At 43.1% G+C, this 11,783-nt stretch overlaps 1 pseudogene; it reads right to left on the bottom strand.

The window, feature by feature from the left end:
* Nucleotides 1-802: 802 nt before the first annotated feature.
* On the bottom strand, nucleotides 803-11,783 carry LOC139387780 (piggyBac transposable element-derived protein 4-like; annotated as a pseudogene).

The raw sequence follows: 11,783 nt of genomic DNA, 5'->3' as shown, positions 1-11,783 counted from the left end.
CGCCTAACAAGGTACTTGCATTCTGCCAGACCACTGACTCAAATAGCTGCCTTCCGGGCCTCACATCACACTAGAGGCTTCATTCCACATTCTACTGACTGTTGACATCTAGTGGAAGGCGTAGAAAGTGTGAACAGATCCATATCTTACTGGGATGTGAATAGGCGAGGAGTTGAAAATCAACCAGCCCCAGAATTTCCACTTCCTGTTTGGAAGTTTGCCTGCCCTATGAGTTCTGTTATACTCACAGACATAATTCAAACCGTTTTAGAAACTTCAGAGGGTTTTCTATCCAATAGTAATAATAAAATGCATATATTAGCATCTGGGACAGAGTAGGAGGCAGTTCACTATGGGCACGCAATTCATCCAAAGTCAAAATGCTGCCCTCTATCCCTAAAAAGTTAAAACTTGGTCACAAATGGGTCTTTCAAATGGACAAATGACCCCAAGTATACTTCCAAAGTAGTGGCAAAATGGCTTAACCCTCCCGTTGTTCTCATTCTGTATACACCCCGTGTGCTCGACCCGCCTTGACTAAAACCCCATTTAGCACATGTGTGACAGTATGCATGTGCACAGCCTTTACAGATATATTTCTTACACCTGCAGCACACAGTATGTGTTTTACAGTCATTCTTTGGTGGGCGGATCTGACACCTCTTCCTCTTACTTGCCCTAGCTGGGGAAGTGGCTGGGGGCTCCTCAGGTTGCTCATGAGATCTAGCCCTCTGAACAGCTTTCACAACTGCTGCAGATGCGTCTGTGTAGTGTAGATGCTCCCTTCTTTCGATGAATGGAGTTACAAGTGCCTTTCCCAGCTGCTCTTGTTGCGCTTACGAGGCATCCAGCTCGGGTTGATCTCTCTCCATATCACAATGGCATTGTAGGAGGAAACATCAATGATGTTGTAGAAGATGACCAGGGGCCAGCGGGCAGTCACCCTTCTGCTGCTGTACGTTCCAATCACCTTATCTAGGTTGTCCACACATCCTTTGTTGCAGTTGTAGTCTAGGATCATGGCTGGCTTCCTGTCCTGGCGATGGCTAATTTCAGCCTCTGTGTGCAGTGTGCTCAGAAGTAACACATTCTTGTTTTTCATTGGGAGGTAGGAAACTAGAGTGGTGGTGGGCGTGAAGGCAAATTTTGAGGAGAAGACCTCTCTTTCCTTGGACGCAAGCAGTGCAGGTGAGAGCTCAGACTTGTCCTTTCGAACTGTGCCCACCATGGTGACATTCCTCTTCAGGAGCTGCCGTCCGAGTTCATAAGAAGTGAAGAAATTGTCACTTGACATTGTGACCCCTCAGTCCCTCTGTCACATCAAGCACAACCCACATCCCCTGGTTCTTCTCTGGGCCTCCACTGGTCGGCTTCCTGGTGTAGACTTGCATCTTCCAAGCGTTGCTGGATTTGGCGTCGCAGGTCCACCCATAACTTGATCCCATATTTTTCTGGCTTGCTGGGCATATACTGCCGGAAAGGACAATGACCTTTGGCAAGAAGAGATTAGCATCATCGGTAATTATTAGTATCAGTGTCACACAGAAACACTCACAGAAGTCAGTGGTGAAAATCACTTTTAATATATATATATATATTTAATATCTCTGAATGGAACCAGTTGCTCATCCACTGTCACGTCAGGCCCTGGCTTTCAGAGGTATGGCAGCCGCTCAACCCACTTTTCCCAGACCTCTCAAACGGCTGCCAGTTTGTCTGTCCCACATCTTGCAGGTCTTGACTCATGGTCATGAAATCGTAGCAGTCTTGAGTAAGTGTGAAATACTTTTAGTTGCATGTTGGCACGAAAAATGGCCCTTCCACTCCCTGCATCCCATAGACTAGCGGCAGCCTCACCTCGGGACATGTATACACCTGCTAAGATTAGCAGCCCTATATAGGCATGCAGGTCAGTCTCATCCATCCCTTTCCAGCTGTCTCCAGATTTGTCATGTCCAGGATGATTTTTTTACATTTGCCGGTGTGATAAACAGTTAGAATGTTGAGTCCATGTCATGGGCATGGGAAATGGCATACGTTGTGGGTCCTGGGGTCATCTACATGACCTTATGCTCTGCCATTCTTCCCTGTTTGTGATATGCCACTGAGGACCATTTGATTTTGCAATTTTTTGACAGGAAAGTCTCGCTTTCAGCGTGAGAGATATTGTCTTCCTCTGAAGATGATGCATCATGCTCTGGGTTGTAATTCCTCCCAATCTTCCTTTTCTGACACATCCTCCACTTCCTCTTCAGAATCAGCGTAGACTTGATGGACATTGAAAATATCCTTTTCTAGAACCTGTTCAGCAGTGAAACGCACAGTAATGGCTTCAGCACCTTGGACAAGACCACATGTACCCATGACAATATTAGTATCTGTTGTTTCGTACAGCTTACACGGGTACATGAATAAAGGCAACATTTCACTTTTGTAATATTGGGGTCAGTCTAGGACAAGTCATCAAATGTCAAGTTGCATAATATCATGGATGTGATTGTTTTCACTGCTCCACATGTCATGACATGCACGGACATGTACCCATTCACTTTTGTAATATTGGGTTCAGTCTAGGACAAGTCATCAAATTTCAAGTTGCATAATGTCATGGAGGTAATTGTTTTCACTGCTGTAGTGTCGGGTCAAAATGATCCAACGACAGCGGGAGGGTTAATCAACACAGTGCCGGGTCACAGTGTCGGGTCAAAATGACCCAAGGACAGCGGGAGGGTCAACACTGTGTGGTGTCAAAATGACCCGAGGACAGCAGGAAGGTTAATGAACTGTCCACAACCAGGGAAGTTAGTCTTGGAGGGGGGGCGGTTTAAAATCCATACCCAAAACGCACACCGTCCACAACTCAGGCAATATGGAGACATTCTGTACAGGATGCAGGGGTCCTTGGTGATAGGGGCCCAACACAATATATTAATGACTAAACTAATGACAGTAGCAAAGGCACTCCAATGCAGAATAGTGAATAATGGCATATGTTACATCAGCGTGTTTCGATACACAGGTATTATGATACGAGAAAGGTGAATGACGACTCAGACATTGAGTTTGTTAGTGGCAACACATGTAGAGAGCTGCAGCTCAACCCTTTTAGAGCTGCAGTTGCGCAGCTTCTGTGCATGAGGCTAAAGGTGCAGTGCAAGCAGCAGTCTGTAATTATTACAGCTGCTGGTGAGTTAGGGGCTCCTTGTAAGAATGTGAAAATAAAAGGAGACGGAAATTGTTTCTTCAGAGCGATCAGTGAAGTGGTGTGTGGTACAGTTGCGTATCATGGAACAATTCAAAAAGTTGTGGTGAAGCAGCTACAAAGCAACGATGGTACATATAGGAGCATTTTGAGAATGGGTTACCGTTCAGTGTCAGAATATGTAATCAAATCCAAAAGGATTTGGATTCGGTAGTTGGGCGACCAAAGTGGAGATTCAAGCAGCAGCAGATTGTTTGGGTGTAAACATATATACATACTACACCGACCGTTGGCTTGAATACAGTTGTAACGGTTTACAGGTGTCTAACAAAGGGATTTATTTTGGAGAATCATGGGAACCATTATGAGACAGTTGTTTGCGTCAAGAGGCCTCAGATGCAGTTTTGTTAATGCAAAGTAGATGCAAGTGGGAACAGTGTTACACCACAAGCATTCAAGTCTTTAGCCTCCAACTCGCCCGATTCCGAGAGAGCTTGGCGAGCAACAAGGTCCAGTGAATACGATGATTGGATGTGTGAGGATGATCCCGGATACTGGCAAGAGGACGATGAGCATGACCACGAAGAGTGGTACCACAATGAGCATGAACACTAAACTCCGGGTGATGACTTGGAGGATACCAGGGACCACTATAAAGGTGCTGAAAGGTGCATGGTGGGGAGCTTCATACGGCAGTTCCAAAAGGTCACCTGAGCACCGCGAAGTGATACAGAATCTACGAATGAAGGAAAAACTGTACGCCGACCCAGGTGCAGCAATGCTCTCCAACCAATGACTCCTTATATGGCTGTGAATGAGCTACAAATGAGCTTACATTTTCTACGTCTTCCCCAAGGTGTCTACAGCATTGTGACGCCTTTTTACGCATTTCTGTTGAAGAATAGCCGTAAGGGACCACATTTAGCAAGTGGTCACATGGTGTCTCCCGCAGAAAATCTTGCGTAAAATACTGAGGTAGCCATTTTTCCAATCGCTTCTTATGAGAAACCAATTGCCTCGACGGATATATTATCGAATATATATGTTAAAAACACCTTGAGGATTGATTCTAGACAACGTTTGCCATGTTTCTGTCAATATTATGGAGCTAATTTGGAAAAAAGTTTGGCGTTGTAGTGATAGCATTTTCCGGTCGATTTCTCAGCCAAGCATGATGAACAAACGGGAGCTATTTCGCCTACAAAAAAGGAACATTTGCTATCTAACTGGGAGTCTCCTGAGTGAAAACATCCAAAGTTCTTCAAAGGTAAATTATTTAATTTGATTGCTTTTCTTATTTTCGTGAAAATGTTGCCTGCTGCCAGCAGAGCCTAGCATAGCATTATGCCATGATAAACTTACACAAATGCTTGTCTAGCGTTGGCTGTAACGCATATTTTGAAAATCTGAGATGACAGTGTGATTAACAAAAGGCTAAGCTTGTGTTTCAATATATTTCATTTCATTTGCGATTTTCATGAATAGGAACATTTTCTAGGGGTATTTATGTCCGCTGCGTTATGCTAATTCGTTTGAGGCTATGATTACGCTCCCGGATCCGGGGTTGCTAGTCGCAAAAGTTTGTTAAGAAACACTGCGCGGTATGCCTTGCATCGTAATGACAGAGAGACAGACGTAGGGATAGATACACATACTCAATAAAATGGGAGACACCGCCGTGTTCAATAGACTGTTAAGTTATTTATTATGTATTCGTTTTCATTGTCATTAGTACATGCTGTACAGGCACGGTGTCATGATGCAAGAGATGAGGCTCAGCTGTTGCTCGATCGCGGTCAAGTCAATCTCGTGGGGTTGCTTGTTTCCAACGATGGCTGTTTGCCGAGTAACAGCATGAAGGCTCACTGAACGTGCCTATGGGTCCAAGGTCCAGGTCAAACATTTCCTTCCACTGGTGGATGTACTGTGATGACGATCATCTTCTTTACTTTTAGGCTTCTCTTGTCTCTTGTCATGTCTCTTGGCTTGTCTTTTCTTTCCCTTACTCTTGTCCTCTCCTCCCTGCAATTAACAGCTGATCTTGATGTGTGGACGACTCGCTGCGCTGCTGCAAATTGCACGTGTCTCACAGGATAGTCGTTCAAGCTTTTCACTGTCGGGTAGACGTAGCATGCGATCATGGCTAATAGGGCGTCGAGATGGTGGTAGTGCGTCAACTCCACGTACATTGGTCTGGTGAAGGGACTGTCCTAGGGTACTATCATTACATAAACTCTATTGTGGATGACGGATCTCACGTTGAAACGGTCCAGGTTTTCCTTCTCGTGATCTGTCAGGGTCCTATTCTTCAGGAGGAGGCAGTTGTACCAAGCGGCCATTGCGTTAGTCGATTCGGTGGGATCCTGGGGTAGATGGCGGGTTACTAGGGAGGAGAGGATAGGAGGTCTGCTTCGGTTATCCGAGGGGTTTGGTGAGAACGGGGAGCAAGCTGTTGTCAGAGTGACTGACTGGGCAGAATTTGCTGCGCTGAGATAATGTTTCCCCAGCATCACTTTCTTGACTTCTGGTACTAAACCATGAGACGGTTTGCTGAGGAAGCTGTTTGTAAATACTGGGATGTGACGGGAGAGGAGCGCTCTGACACGCGCTCTTGAGCTTAACCGTTATATAGTTCCTCATGTGGTCCCGGTGACCCTTGTATAGACATCTAGATATTGTGGGCTTTAACTGGTGTAGCCTCCTTCCCAACCTTTTGGTGTCGGCTGCGACCCAATATGACAAGCCTACCTCCCCTGTTGTTAATTGTTGTTTTCTTCTTGGTCTTTTTCTCATTCACATTCTTCTCAACTCGATCCTCGCTACGTATCCAGTCACATCGGTGGTGTCGTGGTCTGATATAAAGTGCCTGATCAGTGATGTGCACTACACTGTGACAGTGCACAAGAGTAGTCAGCTTCATTGGAAGGGTGATTATAGTGGGAAGTTACCTAGATAACACATATCTATCTCTGAAGCGCACATAGTCCTCTCACAACCCCTGTTTTGACTGTATGTCTCTTTGATTACATTGTTCATCACAACCATGTTGGATCAGACTCCGGAAACCATTAATTCTGCTCCTCATATTCCACTGATAGTCTTGATATGATTCTTTTCTGATTCTTTTCTAATTTCTGTGGTACCCAGTTGTCATTATGAAAGTAATAACGCGCGTCTCTGTCATTCGCTAGATGCCTGGTGGGCTGCTGCATTTACCCTTTCTTCAAGAATGAGTGTCTGGACACAGTCTACCACTGCCCTATCTGCAACACTTCGCTGGTTGAAATAAAGAAGTGAAGTGTAGCAGCCATATGGTCCGGACAACTGTACGTTTCATATGAACCTAAACCTGTGAATATGTTCCTATTCATAATATTTTCTGTTGAACGTCTGTCAATAAAGAGACCAGACTCCAAGAAATTGGGTCCTTGTCATTTATTCACATAGATACCACAGGTTGATCCACGACACACACGTCTATATCACTGTGACAAGTGAGAAAACACAAAGGGGGATCGCCCAATCACACAGGAGCCTATTCTGCTATTTGGACGATTGTTCCCTTGTTGTGGCCAGTGTATTATTCAGTTCAAATAACGAATAAAAAAAAGACAAAGAAAACGTGTTAAATAACTCATTCGAAGGAGACGTAGGGTCTATCCTGGAGGGACTGCTGTGGACATTGTTTTCATTTCTTCTGAAGCGCCGGGTCAGGTCAGCTGATTTTGTGTATTGCTGATGCAGCTCCTGACAACTGGGCTGTAAACCACAACACACGACACACTCAGAGGTCCTTGAAAATATTAATAATAGCCATAACAATATACCAACTTCTCCTGAGACCTGCAGGCTGTCAGCCTGTAGGGCGTGCGGTTTAGGTGCGTTCCAGCTCTAGGCTCTCTTTGTTTCTCAGCTCAGGTGGAGGCGGACGTTAGAGAGGGTTGAGTTCCTTACATGAAGCTGAATTGTAAGGGTTGATGCTTCTGCACATGTAGTCTCGGGCTGAGGGTATGGTCACAGTTTCCGGGATGTCTCTGGACATCAACCGGGATTATTTCATGCTTCCCCTTTAGAACGGTCGAAGTCAGCACCATGGTCACCACGTACATGATGTAGATTATGTTGAACACGGCGATAGCACAACATGTTATGCAGCCCCTGAGCATGGCTGATCAGAGGTCGGTAAAGCAACTCCATGCAGCCCGTGATCACAGCCATGAACAACTCAGTGTTCATCATGATGAGGTACGCCAGCACGGTCCTGGTGCTCTTGGTGGACTCCGGACCCCTGTATGAGCCCTCAGTTGTCCATTTTCCGTTTGCTCTTGGAGGCGAAGTAGCTGAGCACTATACTCACGACCATGGCCAGGCACCCGAGCGTAATGAGGGCTATCCCCGAGTGGGTGTAAGCGTACTCGTAGTCGGGTCTGCCCTCGGAAGGTGACGACTTGGAGTCTGCGTCCAATCTTACCCGTGGTTCTCGTACTGTGCTTGTTGTTGATGAAGTACAGAATGTTGTTAGGGATGGTCAGAAGCCCCACAATGAGAGAGGTGATTTTATTTTATTTTATTTTATTAGGATCTCTTTTAGTCCCCATTTGGACTAATCTTCCAAGAGTCCTTAACATTAAAATACAATTTATAATACAAACACACTTTCACATATAACACACTATTACAAACATACATAATACACTAGCATAATGACCCAATAAATACTCAATCTAAAAAAATATTTATTCTTCATCTACTATAGTCCCACAACATTTCTATATACTATATTTAAATTGTTTTTAAATAATGTTTAAACTTATATATTGAAAGGATTCTAGTTTGCTCAGTTAATTTATTCCATTTCTTTATTGCTCTAAATCTAAATGTTATTTTGCCCATTTCTTTTTTCTGTCTGGATAACGCAGAGATGGTGGACAATCTATTCCTAGTATTTACGGAATGTCTGTCTCTTACCAACTGAATACCATTGTGAATAGAACTTGGCCGTTTTAAATGATGTATATTATAAAATAAGATGGTTTTTAAATTATCTTGTCGATTGATGACCAACCAAGAACACTGCGCATGACTGCAACAGAAGAACCATATCTCCGCCTTAAAACATTCCTTTCTGCTTTATTCTGTGCATTCTGCAGCCTCCTAACTTCACTAGATGATGCATTTCCCCAGACCACCGAGCAATAGTTCACTTGACTCTAAACCAATGCCTGTGTTATTTGCTGAAGGATTTCCCCTGGTAAATATTTAGCTATCCTTCTGATTATGCATGCTGTTTTAATAATTTTTTTTTACATAGATTAGTTATTTGAGACGACCATGATAAGCAGTTGTCTAGCTGCACTCCCAGTAGTTTGGTTTCTGCCACTTCTTCAATTTGTACTCCTCCCATACTTAATTGTATCCCATGCTGTTTTGGCCTTTTCCTAGTTGAACAGACCAACATAACTTTGGTTTTCTTGGTGTTTAAAGCAAGTTTGTTTTGGCAAACCCATTTCCTGATAATCTCCAAATCTCCTTGCAAAGCTTGCTGCATAAATTGTAGTATCATCTGCAAATATAGTAGCTTGAGTTACAACCAAGGCATGGGGAAGGTTGTTGGTGTATATTAAGTAGAGAAGTGGCCCAAGGCAGCTGCCCTGCGGTATTCCACAGTTTAACACATTAAGGGAAGAAAATAAACCATTGATATAGGTGGACTGTTTCCTGTCAGTTAGATATGACTGTACCCAATTCAATGCTACCTCCTTAAAACCATAATGCATTAATTTTGTCAAAATAATTTCATGATCCACTAAATCAAATGCTGCACTGAAACCTAAAAATAGTACACCTACAAACCTGCCATTATCTATAGCATTGAGCCACTGGTCAGTCATGTCAACCAATGCAGTGGTAGTGGAATGTTTTTTGCGATAAGCATGCTGATTGGCTGTAATCAGATCATTCTTTTCCATATACTCCCACATTTGTCTACTCACAATACCCTCCAATATCTTACTGAGTGTAGGGAGTAGACTAATTGGTCGACTATTGGCAGGAGTAATGGGTTCTTTGCAGTCTTTCGGAATAGGACACAGTTTCGCATGCTTCCATACATTTGCAAACAGCCCCTTTTCCAGTGACCAATTAAATATGTATCTCAGTGGAACTGCAATCTGGGGAGCAGCACAGTGAAGCAAAAACTTGTCCATAAGACCATAACCTGTAGATTTACCATCAGGTAATGACTTCAATAGGTTTAACACCTCCTCCACTGACACCGTTTGTAGACTAAAAGAGCAGATCTTATTGCTCATAATTTTGATTCAATTTAACTGCATAATTACGTAATGTTCTATAATTCTGTTCATCAATTTCTAATTTTGACTTGGCTGCTAAGACTTTTGCCATATTTCTTTGAGAAAAAGCCTCACCCAGTTCATCATCAATCCAGATGGACGGGCACCAACTGTTCTCTTTCTTATGGTCCATTACCTCAGTGAGCAAATCAATAAAACATTCTGTAGCGTGATTTAAATCATCCTCTAGATAAATCAGCTCCCAGGGTACAGCAGCTAAATCATTTAGAAATAACTCATGATTAAATGTTTTAAAATGTCTTTTGACCACAATCCTAGGGGGTTTCTTTGGAACCTTGGTGTTCATGGTTATGGTCACAATATTATGGCCTGTCCAGCCCACTGGCATTGATCTGGCTTTTAAGCATTGCAATGGTATATTACAGAAAATCAGATCAATGCATGTGTCTGAACGATGACCTAACTTAATTGAAGATCTAGTAGAATCATTAACCATTTGTTTCAAACCACAGTTCTTAGCATATCTCATCAATTTTGTTATATTCAAATTATTGTGATCCTTCCAATTTATATTAAAATCCCCCAAGATAAATACATATCTGTTGGTATCTGTGGCCAGGTCAAACCCAGTACATAAGTCATCCAGATAGGACACCTTAGAGCTAGGAGGTCTATACACACATCCTACCAATATGGGTGCCTGGTGAGGTAGATGTACTTGTGCCCATAGTGCCTCTATTTGACCTGCATTAAGGTCATCCCTCCTCTTAAAAGGTATATGATTCTGAATATACAGTGCAACACCCCCACCATTCCTGTTCCTGTCCCTTCTCAGTAGACTATATCCTTGAATGTTCATTTGCCCATCATTTACAGATTCATCTAAATGCGTTTCGGTCAAAGCCAAAATATGAATATTATTTATGTTGACCAAGTTAAAAACCTCATGTATTTTGTTAGGAAGGCTACATACATTAACCTGAGCTATATGCAGCCCTTTCCTTATCAAGTGGAGATCAATATAGCATATATTTCTTATAGTTGAAGTTGTCATGATACACTACAACACACAAACTCAGTTTTAAACATCAAATTAAAATAACCAGGGAGTTACTCTAGAGTCCTGATACAGTTGCCCGTTGATATAAAGTTTATCCATCACCATGGAGACTCGTTGATTCAGGCAACGCTTTTCCTTCATGAGGGGATATAGTTTTTTTCTCCTTTCATTGATCTCGGTGGGGAAGTGATCATTCATTCCAAAATCAGTGTTTCTGAGTTCTCTCCCCATGTTCTTCGTCATTTCCTTTTGCTTAAATTTATCAAAACATGCAATAATAGCCCGTGGCCTATTTCCAGAGGCCTTGCCTATTCTATGGACTCTGGAGAAAGTGGCATTGCGCACAACATCGGTGGGCAGTTTTAGTTGAGTTGACATAAAGTCTCGGACTGTGTCCTCACAGCCACTGCTGTTGTCATTCTCCGGTATCCCTGAGAATATTAGATTGTTCCGCATTGATCGACACTGTACATCAAGCAATGATTCTTCAAGTAGTTTGTTCTCTCTTTGCACCACCTCCACCTTGCTATGAATAGAGTCTATAGTACCTTTCAGCGCAGTGTTCTCTTTCCTTAGATCATCAATCTGACATTGGCTGAATTCGAGACTGGCACATAATGCATTGATGTCCTCTCGTAATATATCCAAGATATCAAGTTTGGCAAGCCTTTCATTAATGGATTTTAACAAGTCAACATCCATATCAGTAAACCTCTCCCCACTCGCCACACGCGCCCTCTTACTAGGGGATGGTTTGGTTCCATCGTTGATACCTTTTGGCCAACCTGGTTTTGTTTTGTTTTGTAGATTTGGTTGGTGGTCCTTGACAATGGTTGAATCCTCCTAAACCAGCGACATGTTTCTTTGAGTTCGTAAGTATCTCTCGTCAATGAATCGTTCAAGCTCTTCAATGGATTCTAAATCATCCAGTGTGTTTACAGAATTAACAAACAAACTGTTCAGTTAAATTCTTCGCTATTCAGCTCGTTCAGTCCTTAGCTTATTGATGAGCTTCATTCATGATTAACGGCGCTACGCATCAAAAAAGACTGATGATGACAGCGATGGAGGCTCCGAGCTTGTCCCTGAAACGTGGCACGCTCAGGATGGTACCGTTAGGGACGGCTGACATTCTGCTGTTAAACAGATCCTTACTCGTGGATATCAGAGACTCGAAACCTCCCAGGCTCAGTTTCTTGCGATTCAT

The sequence above is a fragment of the Oncorhynchus clarkii genome, chromosome 29 (assembly GCF_045791955.1).
Source record: "Oncorhynchus clarkii lewisi isolate Uvic-CL-2024 chromosome 29, UVic_Ocla_1.0, whole genome shotgun sequence".
NCBI lineage: Eukaryota > Metazoa > Chordata > Actinopteri > Salmoniformes > Salmonidae > Oncorhynchus > Oncorhynchus clarkii.
The sequence above is the reverse complement of the archived record's forward strand: the minus strand, read 5'-3'. Positions and strand labels throughout refer to the sequence as shown.